The sequence below is a fragment of the Triturus cristatus genome, chromosome 7, assembly GCF_964204655.1.
Source record: "Triturus cristatus chromosome 7, aTriCri1.1, whole genome shotgun sequence".
NCBI classification, from domain to species: Eukaryota; Metazoa; Chordata; class Amphibia; order Caudata; family Salamandridae; genus Triturus; species Triturus cristatus.
Genome location: NC_140590.1, coordinates 1,523,937,147 through 1,523,950,585, shown reverse-complemented (window position 1 = coordinate 1,523,950,585; position 13,439 = coordinate 1,523,937,147).

Genomic DNA, 13,439 nt, shown 5'->3' with positions numbered 1-13,439 from the left:
GTCACTTCCTGCACAAAAAACAAACCTGCTCACAACTCAGGCACCCCTGCGCCATGGTGCAAGCGGTCCTGCATTGGCACTAGGCAGCACACTGTGCACCAGTGCTAGGAAATGTCAAGGATTACAGCGCATTCCTGCCCTTTCCCTATCACGCAGCGCAGCAAGGTGACTTGCTGCGTTGTGTGCTTTGTTCATAAATATGCCCCTATGCAGCAAAACATAGTGTGTTCTGGAGTAGTACCTCTGCATTTCTGTTTTTTCCACAACACCAGTGGTGATTGATATGTGCAGCAGTGGCAAGACAGCCCACTCTTAGAATTCGATCTTGAGAGTGGTGGCAATTAGTTGCTGGTGGTATTTCCTCCTAAACTGGGTTCAGAGTCTCTCGTCTCCTGTAAATATTTGGTTCAAGAGCGAAACATTCCGTCACAGGAAATAAAGATCTCAGGCAGTAGAGTGCAGACATCAAGAAAGACTTTAACTACGTGACAGCAGGTGAAGTGCACAGTAGTCTTCACCCAAGACACTGGGGGAAAGTTCAGAGGTGTTTTTATAAGCACTCTTGAGCAGGCTTCCCTCCTGTGAGGGAGGAGTCAAAGAAAATGCCTAGGGCTATCATGGCTGCAGCCACAGGTGTCTGTTGCCACAGGTGTCTGAACTTGGCCCATGTAAGCAGGCACACAGTCAGAGTGCTTATCTGAGAAAAATAAGCCTGTGAGAAAGGAATAGTTTTAAAGGTCATGACGACCACAAACAGTGGGCCAGATGTGCGCCCATTGGCTTTTGCGACTCGCAAATTGCGAAAAATTGCGAGTCGCAAAAGCTTTTTCGCAATTTGCGAGTCCCCAAAGCCAATGTACAACAGTGTCTGAGACACTGTTAGCGATTTCCAATGGGGTCGCAAAATGCGAGGCTCATGAATATTAATGAGCCACTCGCAATTTGCGACCCCATTGGGAATGGCTGGCCCTCCCAGGGTTGGTGGCCTGCTGGGCTCAGCAGATGGGACTGCTTTTTAATAAAGCATTTTTTTTTTTTATCGGGCCAGTTTTCCTTAAAGGAAGCGGGATGCATTTTTTTAAAAAAAAGAAACGTTTTCGTTTCATTTAAGGGCAGGTAGTGATCCCTGTGACCATTGCCTGCCCTTAAAAATTATTTTCAGAGCCCGTCACAAAGGGGAAGGGGTCCCCTGGGGACCCATTCCCATTTGCGACTCCATTACCACCCTCTTGAAAAGGGCGGTAAATTGGGAGTTTTCTGCGACGGCAATTGCGGTCGCAAAACATTCATGCATGGCTTGTGAGTCGCTATTAGGAAGGGAACGCCCCTTCCTAATAGCGAGTCGCAAAACACTATTTTGCGAGTCACAATTGTTTGCGACTCGCAAAATAGTGTTAGTACATTGGCCATGCAGGTTTTTGCATGCGCAAACGGGTCGCAAACCCGTTTGTGCATGCAAAAACCGGTTGTACATCTGGCCCAGTGTCTCCAGTACAACAGTTTTTCTCTAAATTAAACGTTTTCTTTCCTAGGTAGCCCACTATACTGTGTATAAAATTAGGACACTGAACAATTTACAAAAGCAGTTTTGGTTTCTACAACTACCTCACACCCTGAGTTCGTTTACTTAAAAGGATGGTGCACTTCCTCTATTGCTCAGCTGCACAGAGCGCCAATGCTAATACTCCAGGTCTCAGGAAGCTATTTTTTGGGGGGCAAATGCCAAAGAAACTCCTCTCATTGGAGCTTCTCATTCTGTGATGACAAAATAAATGCATACCTTTATATTCTACCTGAAATGCACAGTACAGTGTTATTTTTCTTTAACACAGGTTATGTATGCAGTCCATATTTTAAATACAAACCCCCTCCCCAGCAGCACATCTTGTACATAGGGTCAACAAGGCAATGGTTTAAAGATCATTAACCTCATCGCTGCTCATGACGGAACCACTCTGTCATGAGCCACGGGCGCCGTGTGCTCATGACGGAGTGGTTCCGTCATGCTGCGGCCGTTGGCGGCCGCTCCGCCCACGGGGCGCTGATTCCCCGCCTGTGCGGGCGATTAGCGCGAGTGGGCGGAGTCGTGACGGAACCACTCCGTCATGAGCACAGCTCGCCCATGACTCATGACGGCGTGGTTCCGTCATGAGCATGGCGGCGCGGCGCTGGGGGGGTTTGGGGGCAGCGCGGCGCCGCCATGCTCATGACGGAACCACGCCGTCATGAGTCACGGGCGAGCTGTGCTCATGACGGAGTGGTTCCGTCACGACTCCGCCCACTCGCGCTAATCGCCCGCACAGGCGGGGAATCAGTGCCGCGGCGAAGGGGTTAAAAAAGAGGTTTTAAAGTAGCCAAGAGGCAGATACATGTACCAATTAACACATCTAGCGGTATAAGTTTAAATCTATAACACCTCCTTGGTCCATGATCTGATGTCCCAAAAGGTAGCAAGGGTTATTACCCCCCGTGTCACCTTAACACTTTCGAAATGTGTTTTCTATACCTTAACTATCTAAAAAAAGTCCCACGGTGCTTAATTTGTTCTGGTGGTTAGCACCAGCGCTCATTTTGATGGACCAAGCCTGATATTTCCTCATCAGACTTTGATCCAGAGAGAGAGAGGGATACAGAAAATGGAGAAAGAATGGAAAGAGGAAGATATTAAAAAAAAATGACAAAAGCACCTTCAAAAGTAAGATAAAGAGAGAGAAAGTGAATGCTGGTGAAAGAAACAGGCATGGGGTGGAATCAAGGTGAACTAGACATCGTATTTAGTAACTGCAGCATTTGGCAGTGGCTCCTAAAAAGATGTGGGTGCCTACAATTATTGTTTACAATTAGGCACTGAACCTATCACAGCCATTGGTGCCCGGTAGGGATTGGTGGTGGTGGAGCGGGGAGGGGGGGAACGGGGACGAGGTGTAAATAAAAAAAAATATATCAACTTACCTCCTTGTAGGGTGACCCAGGGTGACCAGACGTCCCCGTTTTCCCAGGACGGTCCCCGTTTTTGGAGAAGTGTCCCCGTGTCCCGACACTTTTCTCCAAGTGACTCAAATGTCCCTGTTTTCAAACAGTTTCCAGGTTAAACACAGAAATGTCCCTGTTTTTCATTGTTCCAGTTGACCATGCGCACGCATGCTCTCTTTGCACTGTTTACGGCATGTGTTGTCACTGAGGTGAGCGCTGTAGCATGAAGGGAAATCCTTTGAAGAGAGACATTTTACACACAGCGCCACCTACGTCATTGTGCAAGACAAAGTTTCTACTTTCGATAAAAAAATATTTATTCGTCCTGTAGCTTGTATTCATAGCCATACAAACTTTTCAGTAGCCCTTATGCATACCGTGCAAGGATTAATGCATTGCTCATTGCATGTTTTATTCCTAACCAATTGATGCATCCTCTGTGTTCTCCATATCAAAGCTATGACTTGACCTTTTGACTGACCTTTCAGATCACGGCAAACTGTTTAGCTGGAAAGGACTTAAAGGAGCAGGGTTAACGCCTGTGGGAGAGGCGAGCAGCGCTGCTCGAGCTTTTTGCTCAGGTCTTCACACTATTGCACTATGAGATGATACCAAGGCTAGAGTGCACTATACATACCCTAGTAAGGTAACATGACATCCCAGCAGTGACCACGTAAATGTGGGAGGACTGTGTGGTCGGCCAGCCTTTGCGACCCTTAAGACCCTAAGGCAGTAATACCTGGAGAGAAGTGTTTTTTTTTACATTGGTCCATGGCTGCCCTTTGGCAGTTTAGCATTCCACAGTTTACCTCCCATGCTTTTCTGTCATGAGCAACTAAGCAACATTGGTGAGTTGTACTTTACATGGTGCTGACGCACAGCTATAGAAACGAGCATTGATAAAGCTAGTAAATCTGGCGTTTGCTAGCCTGTGATCTTTTATTGATTTCTGGCAAATATATGCTATAGTCCTTAAAAGTGTAAATGTAATAAAAAGTACTAATGCTGCTGTGTAAAGGAGAGGGGTGGCAATAAAAGACCGCGGATTTGTTGTCTGTAATGCTTCATCTCGGTCTGTGGAGGGAGCTGTCATTGTAGTCCTTTTTCTATGTCTATGACAGCTGTCAAATAGTCCTACTTTTATGTCGATGGCGACTGCAATCTGTAGTCCTACTTCTATGTCTATGACCTGTCCCCGTTTTTTGTTTTGAGAATCTGGTCACCCTGCGGCTGAGTCCTTGCTGTGTCCTTCCTTGCAGCAACCTTCTCGTTGCGCCTCTCCTCTGGCTGTAACAAGGCACAGGAAGCATCCAGGCTGAGGCTCCCCTGAGCCAATCACAATGCTGCACTGCAGCATTGTGATTGGTCTGAGCATCAAATCATGGCGCTCAGACGGGTTCAGGGAGCATGGGCATGTTCTCCACCCAGGCTGTAATGTAGCCTAGGTGGAGAACATGCTAAGTGGTCACTTTAGGGAGTGCAAACCAATCCTCTCCTCTCCTGTTTTTTTAGCAGAGCAGACCAGCCCTGCCTTGCAAGGCTGTTGAGCCTGCAACCTGAAAAAATAAAATAATCTCAGTTCTTTTCATTTTATTTTTCCTTCCACTGCTGAAATGCAGTGGGGCAATGCTCCTTTGCCCTAGCTTAGGATCCGCCACTGATCACAGCATGCCTGATTTCCACAGTGGACTAAACAAAGATTATTTATTGCGTCTGACCTATCTTTCTAAAAGAAACACTCATGGTGTCTGCAGAATGAGGTAGCTGGAGCAGTTAGAGATACTCCACTAATAGTCCATGCCAACTCTGTGCCCCTGAACATTCATTAATTGCACGTCAATAAAAAAATCCAGATAAAGGTCCAGTCAGAGCGGACTGGCCATTCTGCTCTCTGGCACTATCCTAGTGTCCTGATGGCTGGGGGGCTGGTTTCACATGAGGGAGGGGCTACCATGACCCAGAGAGGCACCCATCACCCCAATCTAAACATGGCTTCCTGTGAGGGCCTGATTTGAACATTTTTGCCACAGCTAATTTTTTCCAGTCCAGCCCTGGGTCCATAGCACTGTATTCAAGACTCATTCGGTCTGTTGGTCACTCGTTCTTAGACCTGGAACTCACCTTCATATGACCTGAGATTCACCTCCAACTCACTCCAAACCAAAGGAAAGTAAAGAATTTTTTAACCACATTTTCAGATTATCATAGTTACATCAATGTAGTGTCATGAAACCTATCGGTGTATGTTTGTGCTGTGTAAATACAAACATTAACCCCTTCAGTGCCACGCCCTTTCCCCGCCCTGTGCCGGCCGTTACATTAGCGGGCGGGGTTTATGACGAGCTGGACTCGTCATGGGCACAGCGCAACCGCGGCCCATGACGAGTCCAGCTCGTCATGGGCACTGAAGAGGTTAACATAAAAAATCAAGCATATGTCAGGTCAGGTCGCGCCTTAGCACTGAAACTGACCTAAAATAAGTAGCAGATGATATTGTTTAAAACCTTGATAACTGAAACAATTGTTCTTCATCTTACTTCTCTTTTCTTAATTTGATGCTGTTCATTAGAGAGTATTATGCAACATGCACTCAAAAAGCATCTTACGAACTGGTGGGGTAAGGTGTTAAATGTGTTGGGCTCCTTCCTAGCCAATCTATAGCAATAACTTGAAATGGGAAATCTGTCCCTATCACCCGCGGAGTTCCACAGTGATGCCTCCTACACGAATATGTGATGTTACATCGCGGTCTTCACACCGCAAGACCTTTACAACGCAGGCATTACAACGCAAGTCGTTACAACAACTTGCGCTGGAGGGCGCTGGACTTAGGAAAAGTATGATTTACTATTCCAACTCCAGGCTATGTTACAGTAGAGAAGGTGTTGGAATAGTATATCATACTATTCCTTAGCTTAGAGCGCTAGCCAGTGCAAGTCATTGTAATGACTTGCGTTGTAATGCCTGCGTTGTAAAGGTATTGTGGTGTGAAGACTACAATGTAACCGATGTTTCCCCTTCTACACCCGCCAAAGTTTATGCTGTGCATGGAATTGCTGGTGCTCCATCTAGTAAAATAAAGCATCCCCACAAACACCACAGCTCTAAAACCCCAAATACAGCATCCCCACAAACACCACAGCTCTAAAACCCCAAATACAGCATCCCCACAAACACCACAACTCTAAAACTCCTCCCACATCCCAAGCAGACTCTCAGGAATAATGGCATGTTCTAGGGTGAAAACGTATGCTTAGAACAAAAGGCACCAACTCAATGCATAAAGCACACACAATATAGGTGTAGTGCCCTTATGATGTCGGAAGGCCCACATGCCACTGGTATCCAATCAAGCCTTAACATTGTACTCATTTCCCTTCTCACATGGAAATGCATGATGCCTTCTATGGTCTAGGACAGGGTTCTCCAAAGTCAGTCCTGGAAGGCAGGATCCATTCCAGATTTAGAAGATACATTTATCTAAATGGGGACATGCTAAAAATCTGGCACGGATCAAGCCCTCCAGGACCGACTTTGGAGAACCCGGTTCCTAGACATAGAGTGATTTTAGTCCCTGGTCATGCATTATCCTGTAAGCCAAGTTTTTTAACTGAATTGTTTTGCCATATTCTTCATTCCTCTTCGGTGCACCCAAACCCATGTTGAACACTGATTTTGACACTGCACAGTGGGTGATGACCAGTGACCTGGAACTGCAGCCAGCCTCCTAGAAACCCAGCCCATGCCTGGCCCTGTGCTGAACCTAATCATGCACTCAACTACCCATTGTGTAGGGTCTTTAGCCATGCGCTTTAGGAATTACCCACAGGGACTGCCCTTCAGCATGGGCACGCAGCCAACCTCCTTTACGCACAACTTGCAGATCATAGCCTTCATCTGTACTCAGCAGTAATGAATGTACCTGCATTCAGCCATTCATACTAGGTGCTGGGGGCAAGCCCTGTCATAGGCTCTGTGCCACTGAAGTAGCTCTTTATGACCTTCTGCAGTGCACAGTATGCTCTGGATGAAGGACCTGTGCCAGCCTCTATGCCACTGATCCATCTGTGCCGGTCACACAACCTGACCATCAAGCCATTCCTGGGGTCCACAGAGCTCACTGTGCATGGTCTTTGCCGCCAATAATTTCTCATATGAACTTACCTTATGGCCAGTATCTACGGGTGAGGAGAAACTGCAGTAGCTTGAATGATTTCCGGAGCCAGTCTTCTGATTTAACCACTAAATTAAAGCATAGGGGTTATCCAGACAGAATCCTAAGCAAAGGCTACAAAAGGGCACGGAATCAGCAGAGAGAGGCATTGCTTGAAGAAAACCCAATAGAAACACAAGAAATACCCCTGACGTGTGTGATGACTTTTAGCAGTGTATCCAATACAGTGAAAAAGGTCATAAATAAACACTGGGGTATACTCACCAGCAACAACAGACAATGGGACAAACCACTTTTTTCATTTAAAAAGGGACGCAGTCTCAAGGACACCTTAGTTCACACTCGTCCTAGAGGTCAATCCAACAGTGATTTCCCCTCTATAACAGAGGCATGGGGCCTGCCAAAAGTTACGGGCCATTTCCCTTGTGCTAACTGTAGCATCTATCACCTCACAACGCACACCAAAGTCTTAGTCCTCGAACCAGGAATAACTTGGACACAACGTGCCCACACCAATTGTAACTCCACAAATGTGGCCTATTTGATCACTTGTCCATGTGGGTTACGGTATGTGGGAATGACCACACGCAAAGTGAAAATGCGTGTGTGTAAACATCGGAGTAATATTAGGTGTGGAAGAGTCACCACCAAATTGAGTGAACATTTCATACAAAACTGCCACACAACCAATGATCTTAGGTGGACAGTGATTAAGCAAGTTCGAGTACAGAGAAATACTCAAAAAATCCTCTTTGAGAAAGAACAGAGGTGGGTGTACCGGTTGGACACACACAAGCAAGGATTAAATGATAACAGTCCGTGGGCAACGGCCCTACAACGTTAACCTTGGGTGCCTTTTCTTGTTTTGACCTGTTTTTTCTGTCCTCTCACACATTAAGATCGATATCTGACCACACAATACAGTCTGTCTGGCTACATTGAGCCCCTCTTTCCCCTGTTCCTTTGACTGCTCCTCTGAGGCTGGCGGGCTTTATCATAAGCCTACCCACTTATTCCTAAAAAGAGTGTTATTCCTGCCCCGATATCACCAAGGCGGTCTTCCTGGCTTGGCGGGCAGCACTCCGCCACACCGGATGGACCGGGAAGCTGACGCGCGCCACCCCTCTCTGGCATGGGACATGGTTACGGGAGGTTGCGGGGTTGGAGGGTTTTGAGCCGTGGGACTTGCTCGGCATCTCCCAGTTGGGAGATGTATGGCGGGGGGGACGCATGTGCTCATATTCGGAACTGCAGGCGCGTTTTTCTCTCCACCCGTCCCAATTCTATAGGTACCTTCAATTGAGACACGCCATACGGGCCCACACCCCGCTTGACATCCGGCTGCCGGATCATAGCCCCCCGGAGGCTCAGGTCCTGATGGGTAACCTAGGAAGGGGAGGCATATCCAGAATATATCGTTCCCTTGTTAACAATACCCCTGTGCCCCAGGAGGGTCTGAAGGAGCGATGGGAGGAATGGGTGGGTCCCCTGGACGAGATCGATTGGCGGGAAGCCCTTATGGCTCCCAGGCTAGTGACGGCATCCGCCAAACTGAGACTCATTCAAATCTACTATCTGCGCACGGCCTACCTTACACCAGCGCGCCTGCGCCGCGCGGGCCTCTCCACCGACGCAGCTTGCCCTCGTTGTGGCTTTGACCCGGCTGACTTCCTCCACATGGTATGGTCCTGCCCGGAACTGGAGGGGTATTGGCGTGGTATAGAGACTGACTTGACGGAGGTCCTGGGGTGGGAGGTACCGCACGACCCCAAACACATCCTACTGGGTATCACTGACGGCCTGGACGGCACGCGCGCCGAAAAAGTGTTTCTCATGACAGCGTTAATGGTGGCAAAAAGGGACATTGCGGCAGCCTGGAAACAGCCGCAGCCGCCTAGTCTGACCAGGTGGAGCGCGGGGGTGGACTGGTGTGCGGCGCAGGAGCGGACTCTTTACCAAGCTCGGGGCTGCCACAAAAAGTATCGCAGGGTTTGGGGGAAATGGTTAGGGAGTGTATTGTGATTGGTAGGGTGGGGTGGGGCGGAAGGGGGAGGTGGTTCGGGGGTGGGGGGCGGTAAAGGGGATTGATTCCCAGATGGGATTAATGTATAAGGCTGGTCTGAAAGGCTCACTGTTTTTTGTTGCACAAGAAAACAATAAAAACTTGTTTATCAAAAAAAAAAGAGTGTTATAGGCTTGCAATACCCAACAATTTTGGAAGACCAGTACATTTGGTACTTTACCCTCCCTCCTCCCTTCCCCTATTTTTTCTCATCCCCCCCTCCTAACCTCCCCCATCCATACCCCCCTCTCTTCCTCCCCCCCCCCTCCATCCCTTCCTTTAATGAGCACACCGATGTGGACCAACTGGGTTCATTTTGTTTTCATTTATCATTTTTTATTTTTATTCTGAGCTCACTTTAGGTGAGAGCAACCACCTTTGGCGCTGTCTGTGCTTTCAGATACCGCCGATACTCCTCCGCTCGTGGGATTTAATTTCCCATTAATTATGCTTTTTTGGGCGGTACTTAATGGATTTAGTGTTTACTAACACACAACTCGGCCGCTTCCTGCAACCTGCAGCCACGAGTATCCCTATTGGCCGCAGGGTTGTGTGCCTCAGACAACGATTGTTCTGTTTGGCTGTCACCAGCTAACTCTAGATACGAGTGGCTCCATTGGCCCATGTCGACCACGTGACAACACCACCTATGACGTAGTCAGTACCGCCCAGTTCGTTCCGGTTTCGGCGGCTTTGTTTTGCCCGCATTTATAAACATGTTGGCCAACCCTGTTACCTCACCAACGGGTCCGGTTACACGAGGGATTGCGCAGGTACCGAGCGGGTGCCTAGCAGCGAAAGCGTGAGTTCCACAGCTACGACAGGAGAAAAGTAAACCGCGCCATTTACCCGCAAAGTGATTAACCGTTCTCTTCCCCATTCCCTCTCCTACAACCTCCTCCCCTTTCCCCCAGGGCAGAAACATGTTGACCAAACACTAGTTGATATTGCTGAACAATTTATTTAGCCATTATATCCCACACTCTGTTTTTATACATGTCTGATTGGCTATTAATAACATTTATTTTGTGACACAATCTAGACATTTTTAACTCACTTTCACTTTCACTGAATACACAAAAAACCAGCTCTGCAGTAATTCTGGCGTCGTAGCACACCAGGGTGGCATTCGGCCTCTCCTGGTGGGGCCCGATGATGAAGCATGTAACCAACCAGGTTGGTGAGTGAGGGCTTTATTAGGAACCTATTTGGATTCTTCACTTGTGCTCTATTCATATATTTAATAAAGAGGCACACTCTTCTGTTGTTTTTTTAATACATTGCTTGGAGGATTAAGAGTGTCCCTCATACAATTTCCCTCCCTCTCTTGTTGTTTTCATAATATCTTAGACCACCACATGGAAAGACTTGGTGAGCGAGGGTTCTTCTAGGTGTGGGCTATTGTTAATCGTGCCACCAGGAGGAAAAAGGTGAGCAGCTTGCCCCTAGGGGTAGTGTATGGTAGAACCGAATCCTCCTCAGCCTTCCGCCACAAAAGCACCAAAGGATCCATCGGCAGGGTCACTGAACAAATCTGGTGGATCAAAAGGAGCACTTCCAACCAGAAGCGTGTTACAGGTATACAATGCCACCACATGTGTAGATAAGTGTCCCTAGCTTCACAGCCCCACCAGCAAAGATCAGAAGTTTCTATCATGGCATGAAGCCAGACCAGGGTGAAATACCATCTTGTGAGGATTTTATATGCATCATGCTGGAGACAGGTAGAGGTCCTGCCCGCGGCGATGCAAAGGGACTCTTCTGAGTAAAGATCTAGTTTCATGTCAAGTTTTGTGTAATTCCGTGCAACGTTTTTTTCTGCAGTAGACAGTAAAGATTCCTACAGGGATTAAAATTACCCAGAATGGCCAGCAGCAACAGAAAAATGTTGTTACTATTGCCATTACAGGATGTCAGACACTGAAGCCTGTGTCCTGAAAAAAGCACCAGACAGGGTATAAATTGCCTACAGGAACATTCTCAGACACCTGCGTGGAAATTGGGAGTCCCAGATCAAATCCGTTTAAAAAAAGTCATTTTCCAAACCGGATTTGCGGCTGCAAAAGGTCAAACCCCGCTACGCACAGGCATAGGTTGGGCATAGGGCATGGCTGAAGGGAGCGGAGCAGCATCATGGCCCATTTGATGCTTCACCTCTCACCGATCATGCCCCCAAAAACTCAACAATGGCAATAAATAGCATATTACACCCTGTGCATATGTATGTATAATACATATCAGTACCCAGTAAACAAGATGGAGACACTAGGTGATTTATTGTATTGAATTTTACTCGGATGAACCAGAGTCCCTTTCTGTGTGTTACACTGACAAGAAATAAGGTGTTATGAAATCTCTCTGTAGCCAGACCTAAAAATAACCAAGCGGAAAAGATTACATTTACCACTCAAAATCCCATTGCTCCAGGGTGACTGATCTTAACGAGAGCCAAAACAATATACCTCCAATTGAAGCATAGAAGTTAGGTGTGGTCTCCGAACAGACAATGACAGGAGTCATTTGCGCCTATACTGAAAATGACCCACAACTCAACTATTCACTGCATTTTTTGCCAGATGTGTATCTTTTACAAGTAGTGATCATTGTTTACACACATTGGTGTTCTGTTTAGCTGCTGGAAATATTGGAGTAGCACCAGCCAGGGGCGGCCTTAGGCATGTGCAAGCTGTGCACCTGCACAGGGCCACCAAACCCCAGGGGCCACCACGAGGAATCGGATACAATACATATTCGTGGCGGCCCCTGGCAGGGATTTGGCGCATGAACGACTGAGGCGTGCTAAATCTAATGTGATGCACGCTGAATGGTTGTTCTTATACTCTTTTCCTTTCTAACCCAGTCTCGTCTTTGTGTGGGGTCGGCCTTGTTTCGGGCTCTTCTGGTAGGTCTTGTGCTTGTTTAGAACTTTTTTTCCATGAGAATCGAGCTTGTTTTAATAGTCCAGATCTGGCACCTCCGGAGGCTCGCATGCGCGCGCATGCACAGTGCCCGCGAGTCCTGCAGCGAAGGGGTTACAGAAGCACCATGCATCACTGGCAGCAGGAGGGGTGGCAGCACCCGTGCCCGGCGTGCAGCGAGCAGCACCGAGACCGGTCGAGGCCATGCACCGGCGCGCCTAGAGACCCTGGGCAAGAAAGGCCGCCTTGCAGAGGATAGCATGCCAGTGTGCAACCTTTGGTGCCAGCTGCGAGGTGAGCAGCCCGAGGGTCAGGGCATGGGGAGGGGGAGTGAGGAGGTCAGCGTGTGCCACTGCAGAGTGAACCCGAGGGAAGGTGAGCCATTGGACGAGGGTGTGGGGAGCCCTGGGGAGGAGGGCAGATCAGGCATAGGAATGTATCCCAGCCCGTGGGGGTGAGGAGCCGGGGGCGTGGGGAAGGTTGGGTGAGGATGTTATTGTAGATGGTGTGTGCTTTCGGTCTGGGTGGAGGTAAGCCATGTCAGGTGGCGAGCTGGAGGTATTCTGGTGGTCATGGGAAGGGAAGGCATGATGAATCGTGAGAGAGAGCCTCTCTCTCACGATTCATCTCTGAGAGGGCGCGGGTCGGAGAGGTGGTCACTGTGCGCCAGGGGTAGGGAGTGGTACAGATCGGCGCTGTATGTTGAGGGAAATGTGAGTCAGGAGTGCAGGGGCGGTGTTTACTTGTGGCTGAGGGGAGGCATGGTGACTTTTGGAGGTGTAACTTGGGAGGCACGGTCGTATTGAGGTGTTAGACGTAATGTTAAGGATTCATTAAAATGATTACAATTACTTATCAACAATCATGAAAACAGAGTATGAAGCTGATACTTGTGATCTAATGAGTGGATCTGCCTGCACAAATCTTTTAAAACATCGAGTGTTCGAATGTACTTGGCATTTGGATATGTCTGTTTATATGGTGTTGAGGCAGACATGAAATGCAAGCACCTATGGATGGACGCCTGGAATAGGATGGCAGTGCCTACCCATGTTAACTCAATCTAATGCCCTTTTGCAGAGACCTTGGTAGGAGACTGGCTTCTTGATCATTTCTTTAATTACATTCCAGTGCTTGTCATGTGACTAGCAGAGAAAACTAGTTTAACTAGTCCTCAGTTTGCAATTGGTGAAGCAGCCTTCTCTGTCCATACTAGGGGCATAGTTACCATTGGTTCAGCAAGTACAGTGGTACTGAGACCCAAAACCCTCAGGGGCCCATTGAACCCTGATAATTGCTATATTCTACTTCC